Raw genomic sequence first — 9,679 nt, 5'->3', positions numbered from 1 at the left:
GGGGGCGGAGGCTCGGCCGCCTCGGAGGAGGAGGAGGTGGAGGCTTGGCCACCTTGGAGGAGGAGGCGGCGGTGACTCCTCCCTCGGAGGGGGGGCGGCGGTGCCTCCACTGCCTCGGAGGGGGGGCCCCCTCGGAGGGGGGCGCAGCAGTGCCTCCACCACCTCGGAGGAGGTTGCGTGGCTCCGCTGCCTCGGAGGAGGCCGAGGCTCTCCCCAGGCACTGGCGGTGCGATATGGAATGGCTGCTGGTAGGAATGGGAGCAGCAGCCACCACAGTAGCTGCCCAGACCTTGGTGATGCCTCAGCAAAGTCTACCTTTGAGCTCCGTGTGAAGAGCAGGCTGCAGACGATGGGATCCACAAACTCCAGGGTGAGAATCAGAGTCTCTTTGCGTTCTCCTCGGTGGAGAGTTTCACAGGCTGTGCTGCCCTGTCGCCCTCTTGCCCCAGCCTCTTATTTGTGAATTTTCAAAAAATGTTTTTGTTATTGATTTCCAGTGTCATACTGTTGTGGTTGGAAATTACACATTATATTATTTGTCTTCTTAAATGTATTAAGACTTGTGTTGTGCCCTAAGACACGGTATGTCCTGGAGAATGTCCTAAGGTGCAGTAGAGAAGAATGCGTCGTCTATTGTTGTTGGATGGAAAATTCTGTATATGTCCTCTTGGTCCATTTGGTCTAACATGTAGTTAAAGTCCAGTGTTTTTTAATTCATTATCTATATGGTTGATCTGTTCATTGTTGAAAGTGGTGCACTGACGTTCCTTACTGTTATCATATTGTTGTCTATTTCTTCCTTTATGTATGAAGTTGAATGTATATATATTTACAATTGTTATAGGCTTTTGATGAATTGACCCCTTTATCATCATATAATAACCTTGTCTCTAGTGACAGTTTTTTACTTGAAGTCTATTTTATATGCTATCAATATAGCCACCTCTGTTCTTTTTTAGTACCATTGGCGTGGAATATCATCTTTCATCTCTTCACTTCCAGTCTATGTATGTCCCTAAAGATAAAGTGGGTCTGGGTCTCTTGTATGCAGTATATAGCTGGATCTTGTTTTTATTAACCATTCAGCTATGCTGAATTTACTTTAGGAAAGTTAATCCATTTACATTCAGGGTTAATATTGAGAGATAAGGACTTGCTACTCTCATTTTGCTAGGTGTTTTCCAGTTGTTTTGGAGATCGTTTCTCCCTTTCTTATTCTTGTATTTTCTATGTTTGTGCGATTTGTTGATTTTCTGTAGTACTAAGCTTTGATTTATTTCTCTTTATTTTGTTGGGGGTATTTGCTATATTTACTTTTGCCTTGTGGCTACTATGAGGCTTACATAAAATATCTTATAGTTATAATAGACTATTTTAAGCTGATAACTTAGTATTTGCTGTATACAAACACTCTCGAGTTTTGCCCTCCCTCTTGCCAATTTATCGTTGACGTCATAATTTATGGCATAAAATCTGAAACATATATATGTACACACATGTGAAATGTAATGAAAAGTTAGTCTCATTTAAAATTAGACAATATAGCCAGGCTCGGTGGCTCAGCCTGTAATCCCGCGTCTTGGGAGGCTGAGGTGAGTGGATTGCCTGAGCCCACGGGTTTGAGACCCGCCTGGGCAACTTGGTGAGACCTCATCTCTACAATAAATCAAAAATTAGCAGGGCGTGGTAATGTGTGCCTGTAGTTCTGGCTACTTGGAAGGCTGAGGCAGAAGGATCGCCGGGGTCCAGCAAGTCGAGGCTGCGGTGGCTGGGAGTGGCCACTGCACTCCAGTCTGGGCGACAGAGTGGGACTCCAACTCAAAAAAATATAAAAAAATAAAAATAAAATAAAATAAGACAATATAATAAAAATAATTTCATCTATAATTGCAACAATAATAATACAGCATAAAACACGCTAGAATAAATGTCAGAAAGAATGTGCAACACCTACAATCAAGCCAACAGTAAAACTTTATTGGAAAGTATTTTTAAAATTGTCCAATAATGGAATTGGAGACAACTATTCTTGGTGAACTATCACAGAAGCAAATAAATGAATATCACATATTTTCACTCACTAAGTGGGACCTGAACATTAATCCCAATAACACACAGGAGGGATTGGCAGTCTTGGGATACTGTTGGGAAGAGGGGGTCATGTAACCACAAAAAGCGTACCTGATCCTAAATCAGGGAAAGTGAGGACAAGTTGGAGGCCCAGACTTCACCTGCATATACATTACTTATGGACTTAGTCCTGATTTGTACCCCATATCTTTATAATAAAATCAAGTAAAAAAAAATTACCCAGTAAAGTGGCAAGAGTTATCATTTTTCTTTATGGAATACTTAGGATGTATTATTAAATATTCAATAAAAAAATATATTATGGAGTACTTAATACATATTCATCAGTAAATTAATGGATAACACATATTTCTTCAATAAATAAATGTGTCTTTCTCTGGAGGAAGAAAAAACTGCCTTGTCCTGGCCTTGTTCTTACTGCAGTCTAGCCTCCCTCCTCAATGATGCTTACTATCCACCATGTGCTCAAATGTCCCTTGCTCACTTTCAGAAACAATGAGTGAGAGAAGTTGTTTAATCCTCATTGGTAGTAAAGGTGAAAAAAAAAATCAGTGTCAATTAAAGGATAAAACCGTGTAACATTTTGTATTGGTTTCTGAACCTCTTTATTTGAATAAAAAATTCAATTATATTCACTCTTGCATGGAAATAACTTGGAAGTAGTTACTCCATCTTGATAAATAAAAAGCTGAACAGACTAAGAAACTGATAACTTTTCTTAGATCTATAAATGTGGTGAGAACACAGGGAAACTTCTGCCCTCAAGATTGGAGAGACAGACAGGTAAATACAAGGAGTCATGGCTTACTAAAGCAGAGACTCAAGAGCAAAAGCCACCTTGGAGACCAGAGCCAGCATGAGGAAACCTGAAAGGTAACTGGCCAATGACTGGAGGCTCAGAGTTAAAAACTCCAGTGGACCCAGCTAGAGGGCAGATTCCCAACATTTTTAAATTTTACCTCCAGAAGATCAACAGATTCTCACAGTAAATCTCAAAAAAAGAAAAAGAAAAAAAAAAGCCTACTTTCAGCAGGAGGAGGGGGAAAAGAAACATTTGTCTCCCCTGTATTGATGGTTTTCTTTGCTGTGCAGAAGTTTTTTTAGTTTGATGCAATCCCATTTGCCTTTTTTTGCTTTTGTTGCCTTTGCTTTGGAGGCCATATCTCACCACCACTCCCCTCAAGCCCTTTCTACGCCAATGAAAAAAGCTTTTCTCCTACCTTTTCTTTTAGTAATCTTACACTTTTAGGTCTACATTTACATCTCTAATCCATTTTTAGTTGATTTGAAGTGGGAGTCAAACTCCATTGTCTGCATGTGGATATCCAGCTTTCCCAACGCCATTTGTTTTAGAAAGTTTTCTTTCCTCGTTGTGTGTTCTTGACATCTTTGCAAAAAATCAGTTGAAAATAAATGTATGAATTTATTTTATTTCTGACCTCTATTCTGTTTCATTGGTCTACAAGGCTGTTCTTTATGCCAGTATCATATAGTTTTGATTGCTATATCTTTACAATATATTTTGAAGTTGAAAAGTGTGATGCCTTATGTTTTGTTCTTCTTACTCAATATTGTTTTGGTTCTTTTGTGATTCCATATGAATTTTGGATTATTCTTTTCTTTTTCTGTGAAAAATACCATTGACATATTGGTAGGATTTCACTGAATGTGTGGCTCATTTTGGGTAATATGATCATTTTAATTATTAATTCTTCCAATCTATGAGCATGTTTATCCTTCCATTTATTTGTTTCTTCTTCAATTTCTGTCATTGGTGTTTTATCATTTTAGTGTACATGCCTGTCATCACCATGGTTAAATTTTTTGTAGCTGTAAATGGGATTATTTTGTTAATTTCCTTTTTTAGATAGTTTGTTGCTAGTGTATATAAATGCAACTGATTTTTTAAATGTTAATTTTGTATCTTGAAACTTTACTAAATTCATTTATCAGTTCTAACTCTTTTTTCGAGTCTTTAGGATTTTCTCTGTATAAGATCATGTCATCTGTAAACAGAGACCATTTCACCTCTTTCTTTCCCATTTGAGTACCTTTAGTTCTTTTTTCTTTTCTTTTCTTTCTTTCTTTCTTTTTTTGAGTTGGAGTCTCACTCTGTCGCCCAGACTGGAGTGCAGCGGCATGCTTCCGGCCACCACAGCGTCAACCTGCTGGACTCAGGCGATCCTTCCACCTTAACCTTCCAAGTAGCTGGAACTACAGGCACGTGCTACCACGCCTGGCTAATTTTTTTGATTTATTGTAGAGATGAGGTCTCGCCAAGTTGGCCAGGCAGGTCTCGCACCTGTGGGCTCAGGCAGTCCACTCACCTCAGCATCCCAAGGCACGGGATTACGGGCTGAGCCACCAAGCCCGGCTAGGTCTTTTTTCTTGCCTAATTGTTTTGTCTAGGACTTCTATTACTATGTAGAATAAAAGTGATGATAGTGAGCATCCTTGTCATGTTCCTGATCTTAAAGGAAAGGCATTCAACTTTTCACAGCTGAGTCTGATGTTAGCTATGAGTTGTCATATATGGCCTTTATTATGTTGAGATACATTCCTTCCATATCTAATTTGTTGAAAGTTTTTGTCATGAAAGAATGTTGGATTTTGTCAAAATGTTTTTTGTATTTATTAAGAATATCATACAATTTCATTTTGTTATTTGTGGTGTATCTGATTTATTAATTTGCATATATTGAACCATCTTTGTATCACAGGGATAAATAACATTTGATTATGGTACATGATCCTTTTAATGTGTTGTTGAATTCAGTTTGCTAGTGTATTGTTGAGGGCTTGGGCACCTATGTTCATCAGAGATGCTGGCTAACCATGGTAGTGTCCTTGTCTGGCTCTGGTATCAGTGTAATGATACCAGAAAATGAGTTTGGTAGTGTCTGCTCCTCTTCAATCTTTAAAAAGAGTTTGAGAAGGAGTTGTGTTAATTCTCTAAATATTTGGTAAGATTCACGAGTAATGTCATGAAGTGCTAGGATTTCTTTTGTTAGAAAATTTTCACTACTGATTCAGACTTACTCATTGTTGGTCTGTTCAGATTTTCTATTTCTTTGTGATTCCGTTTTTATAAGTTGCATGTTTTGGGGAATTTATCCATTTCATCTAGGTTACCTAGGGTGTTGCTGTATAATTATTCATAGTAGCCTTATTATCCTTTTATTTCCTACATAACATTTGTAATGTGACTTCTTTTGTTTATAATTTTACGTATTTGAGTATTTTTTCTTTATTTCCTATGCTAACTAAATTTCGTCATTTTCTTATCTTTTCAAAATGCCAACTCTATGTTTTATTAATCTTATCTATTATTTTTCTCATCTATATTTTATTTATTTCTGCTCTTATTTTTATTTTTTTCTTCTACTAAATTTGAGCTTGACTCCCCAGTTCCTTGAAGTGTAAAATTGAGTCATTTATTTGGGATCTTTCTTTCTTTTTTTATTTTTTTTTATTTTTGAGTTGGAGTCTCACTATGTCGCCCAGACTGGAGTGCAGTGGCCGCTCCCGGCCACCACAGCCTCGACCTGCTGGGCTCCGGCGATCCTTCCGCCTCAGCCTTCCAAGTAGCTGGAACTACAGGTGCGCGCTACCACGCCCGGCTGATTTTTTGATTTATTGTAGAGATGAGGTCTCACCAAGTTGCCCAGGCAGGTCTCGAACCTACGGGCTCAGGCAATCCACTCACCTCAGCCTCCCAAAGTGTGGGATTACAGGCTGAGCCACTGAACCCGGTCATTTTCAGATTTTTATACTGTGTGTACATTGGCAACATATTTTAACTATAATTCATCTAATACTTTTGTCTTTTAACTTTTATACTAGAGTTTAAATGTGATCTCTTCATTATTATTACAGTATTAGGCAATTCTGAATTTGACTATATTCTTTCCTTTACCATAAGTTTTATGCTTTTATATGTTTTCATGTTATTAGCATGCTTTTGTTTCAACTTGCAAAATTTGCTTTAGCCATTTTTGGAAGGCAGGTCTAGTGGTAATGAATTATTTTAGATTTTGTGTGTCTGAAAACATTTTTGTCTCTCCATTTCTGAAGGACAGCTTCGCAAGTTTTAGTGTTCTTGGTTGACAGTTCCCCCCTACCCTCCCCACCCAGCACTTTGAGTATATCTCCCACTCTCTTTTGGCCTGCAAGACTTCTACTGAGAAATTCACTTATAGTTTTACTGAGGTTTCCTTGCATGTGACAAAAGACAAAAACAAAAAAACAATGTTTTCTTTTGCTGCTATTGAAATTCTCTCTGTGACATTTGAGAATTTGGTTATTGTATATCTCAGTGAAGATTTCTTCAGGTTTAATCTAACTAGGGTCCTTTGGGATTTATAGCCACAGATATAGATGTCCATTTTCTTTCCTATATATGTATAACATCTGTCATTTTCTCTTTAAATAAACTTGTTTCACTTTCTCTTAAGTTTTTAGTATTCACATAATGTGTACATTGGTTCATTTGATAGTATCTCATAATTCCCGTAGGCTTTTTTCACTCTTTTTTTTTCTCTTTTAGCTCCTCTGCCTGATACTTTTAAATGACTCATCTTTAAGCTCACTGATTCTTCCTTCTGTTTGATGGAATCTGCTGTTGAACCTCTATATATAATTTTAAAGTTCTGTCACTGTGTTTTACTTGAACATTTTTGTTTGTCTCTTTTTTGCAACTTCTATATCTTTGTTAAACTTCTGTGTTCTCTAATAGTATGCTGAACTTCTTTAAGATGATTATTTTGAATTCTTTTTTCAGGTAGTTCATAGATCTCCACTTTTTAGGGTTAGTTATTGGTGCTTTATTTATTTTTCGGTGGTGTTGCTGCTCTGATTATTTGTGATTTTTGTGGTCTTTTGTTGGTGTCTGTATTTGAAGAAGTAGGCACCTCTTCTGTACTTTATATATTGGCTTCAAAAGAAAAGCTCTTCACCAGCTCAGCCTGTCCAGTGATTCTGGGTGAGCCAGTACCAGAGTCCAATGGCAGGGCTGCTGCAAGACTCCTTGCAAAGGCTGACCTGATGTCTGGATCTGCAGGGGCAGACCTGGAGCCTGGATCCACTCTGGTGTACTTAGAACCTGGGTCCACTGATGCAGACCTGGATGGACTCTGTTTCTGGGGTCAACTGAGTTGGGTCTGGTTTTTAGAAATGGGCTTAAAGCCTGAGTTTGCAGAGGCTGGCCTGAGGCTTGAATTTACAGGGGCCGACCTGGCACTGAAATTGGCCTTTAATTCATTTTTAGTGGCCAGTATAGTGCTGGGATTTGCTTGAAACCTGAGTCTGTGTGGATGAGCCTGGGTCCTGGGTCCATAATGGCTGGATTGGAACCTAAAGAATCAACCTGATTCTGGAGTAGGTCTGGAGCCTGGGGACACATGAGCTAGTCTGGTGCTAAGCCTGGCTCTGGGTGCCCAGGGCCTGGCCTGGTGCTGAGTCAAGCCTAAAGTCTGGGTCCACAATGGCCAGCCTGGAGCCTGGGGCCATGAGACATGAGTTCACTGGAGTGAATTTGGCTCTGGGATCTGTGGCAAGATTGGATCCTCTCTTCACTCTCACTTCCTCACCTAGAGGACATCTCTCTGCACTATGCTGTGCAAGCTTGGAGGAAGGTTGTCATGGGTAATGTGAAACTATCTTTCCTCTCCTCAATGTGTCTTTTCTTATTTCTGTGCTTCATCTTTTATCTATGCTGCAATCTTTTACCTGACTTTCTTAGTTCTTGTAAATGTATTTTTGTGCAAGATGATTGTTTAAACCAATATTTCTGTGAGAGGTTAGCACCGGAACCTCTTATTCCACCATCTTAATGACATCACCAATAGTTATTTAATACCGTAAGTAACTATTTTACCTCTTTCAAAAACCACTCTCCCCCCATCCCTAGTGAGGGAGAAGATGAGGAAAGGGGGAGAATAGGATTCGCCATAATTTCTATATAGGAAAGTGGGTAAAAAGCCTTTCTAGTTCTGTGGTTAGGACTCAGTAGCAGAGAGAGAGAGAGAGAGAGAGAGAGAAAGAAAGAAAGAGAGAGAGAGAGAGAGAGAAAGACTAAACAGGAAGGATATGGAATAGCAGTGTACTCACTAGCCCCTTTCCCTGTTGAAACATTAGAGGGCAGCAATGTAAATCTCAGATGAATCCAAGGCCTTGTTGTAGTTGCTTTGGTACATATCACTTTACAAAACAAGCAGATGTCTGCCCGTTCACTACCTCCATATTACAGAGCAAAAGACAGAACCACAGAGTAGTCACTTTCCCAAATCTTAGCCTCATGTTGGAATCCAGGCTTTCTGACTCCACAGCCTGGTCTTTACCACATTCTGGGAAGATCACTGTCCACAAGAACCAGAGAGGTTGCTAAAAATTTGAACATCCATTCTCCAGGACAATCTATGGAAATAACTAAGTTTTCTTTCCAATTTCCAATTGTTCCAGGCATAACCGGTACCATTCCTATGTGACAGACATCTAACAGTGCAATTAAACTGGCCATCAGTTTCTTTACACCAATTGTTATAAACCAATCCTGTATTCTTGATTGAATTTGTCAAACATTGTCCTTGGCTAGTGTAGCATTTTTTAGATATAAATTTTGGTGGTGTATGCATGTTGCAGCATGTAAAGCATTTATTTTCTGTCCTTTTTAAATTTCCACTCTCAGCCTTGGATTGGTTCCTCCACTACTCCTTCTTCCCCAACACTTTTATAACTTCTCAGTACTGAACGAGATACGGCTACAGAGATTATCAGTTCACAGTAACTAAGAACTAACAAGGAGAATCTTCCTATACCAAATATATCGAACAAAATGAACAAAAAGTCACAGTATAGATCTAGTTAGGGGAATCTTTTTACACGACATAAAAGATGAACAAACAGTAATTCAAAGGAAACCAAATTATACATATATTTATAAGTATTTATGTATGTGTATATATACCCCGTGTGCATATATAATAAATATTATATTTATAACACATTTCAAATATTGTGATCCATTCTATTCATACAGTGTTGTAAAGAATATTTATAAGTGATACACATTATATGTGTATTAATACATAATGCATAATATACATATAATATATTACATAGCATATACATTATGTATATTTATTTTATATGCTATGTATATCTTATATAGCAGCCCATGAATAGAAAATATAATATATGAAATGCACTAGGCAATCAAAGAAAGAAACACAGAGGAATATAATAATCACCAAGTCTTTCTGCTGCTTCTAATCTGGTTCATCCACAAGCAGCAGTAAAGGAAAGAAAGATAGAAGAAAAAAATATTAAAATATTATAACATCCTCTTCACTCATAATTTCTAGAGAAGGAAACTAAAGCACTGACTAGGTCCTCTGAGGCAAAGGTCCAAGAAACCCTCCCAAATTGACACACAAATTGTTCTGCTGTCTGAGCAATGTATACACACACGCACATACATCTCCTATTTAACAACTTCGAGTGCAATATTGTGCAGTTACAGTAACACCTCCCAAATTCTGTGAACATCCATATCCTTCAATGAAGAAGCCTTGACTGTCAGCTGGCAATA

Source organism: Carlito syrichta, unplaced genomic scaffold (assembly GCF_000164805.1).
Source record: "Carlito syrichta isolate Samal-C Ts95f unplaced genomic scaffold, Tarsius_syrichta-2.0.1 Scaffold303429, whole genome shotgun sequence".
NCBI classification, from domain to species: Eukaryota; Metazoa; Chordata; class Mammalia; order Primates; family Tarsiidae; genus Carlito; species Carlito syrichta.
Note: the sequence above shows the minus strand (reverse complement) of the source record.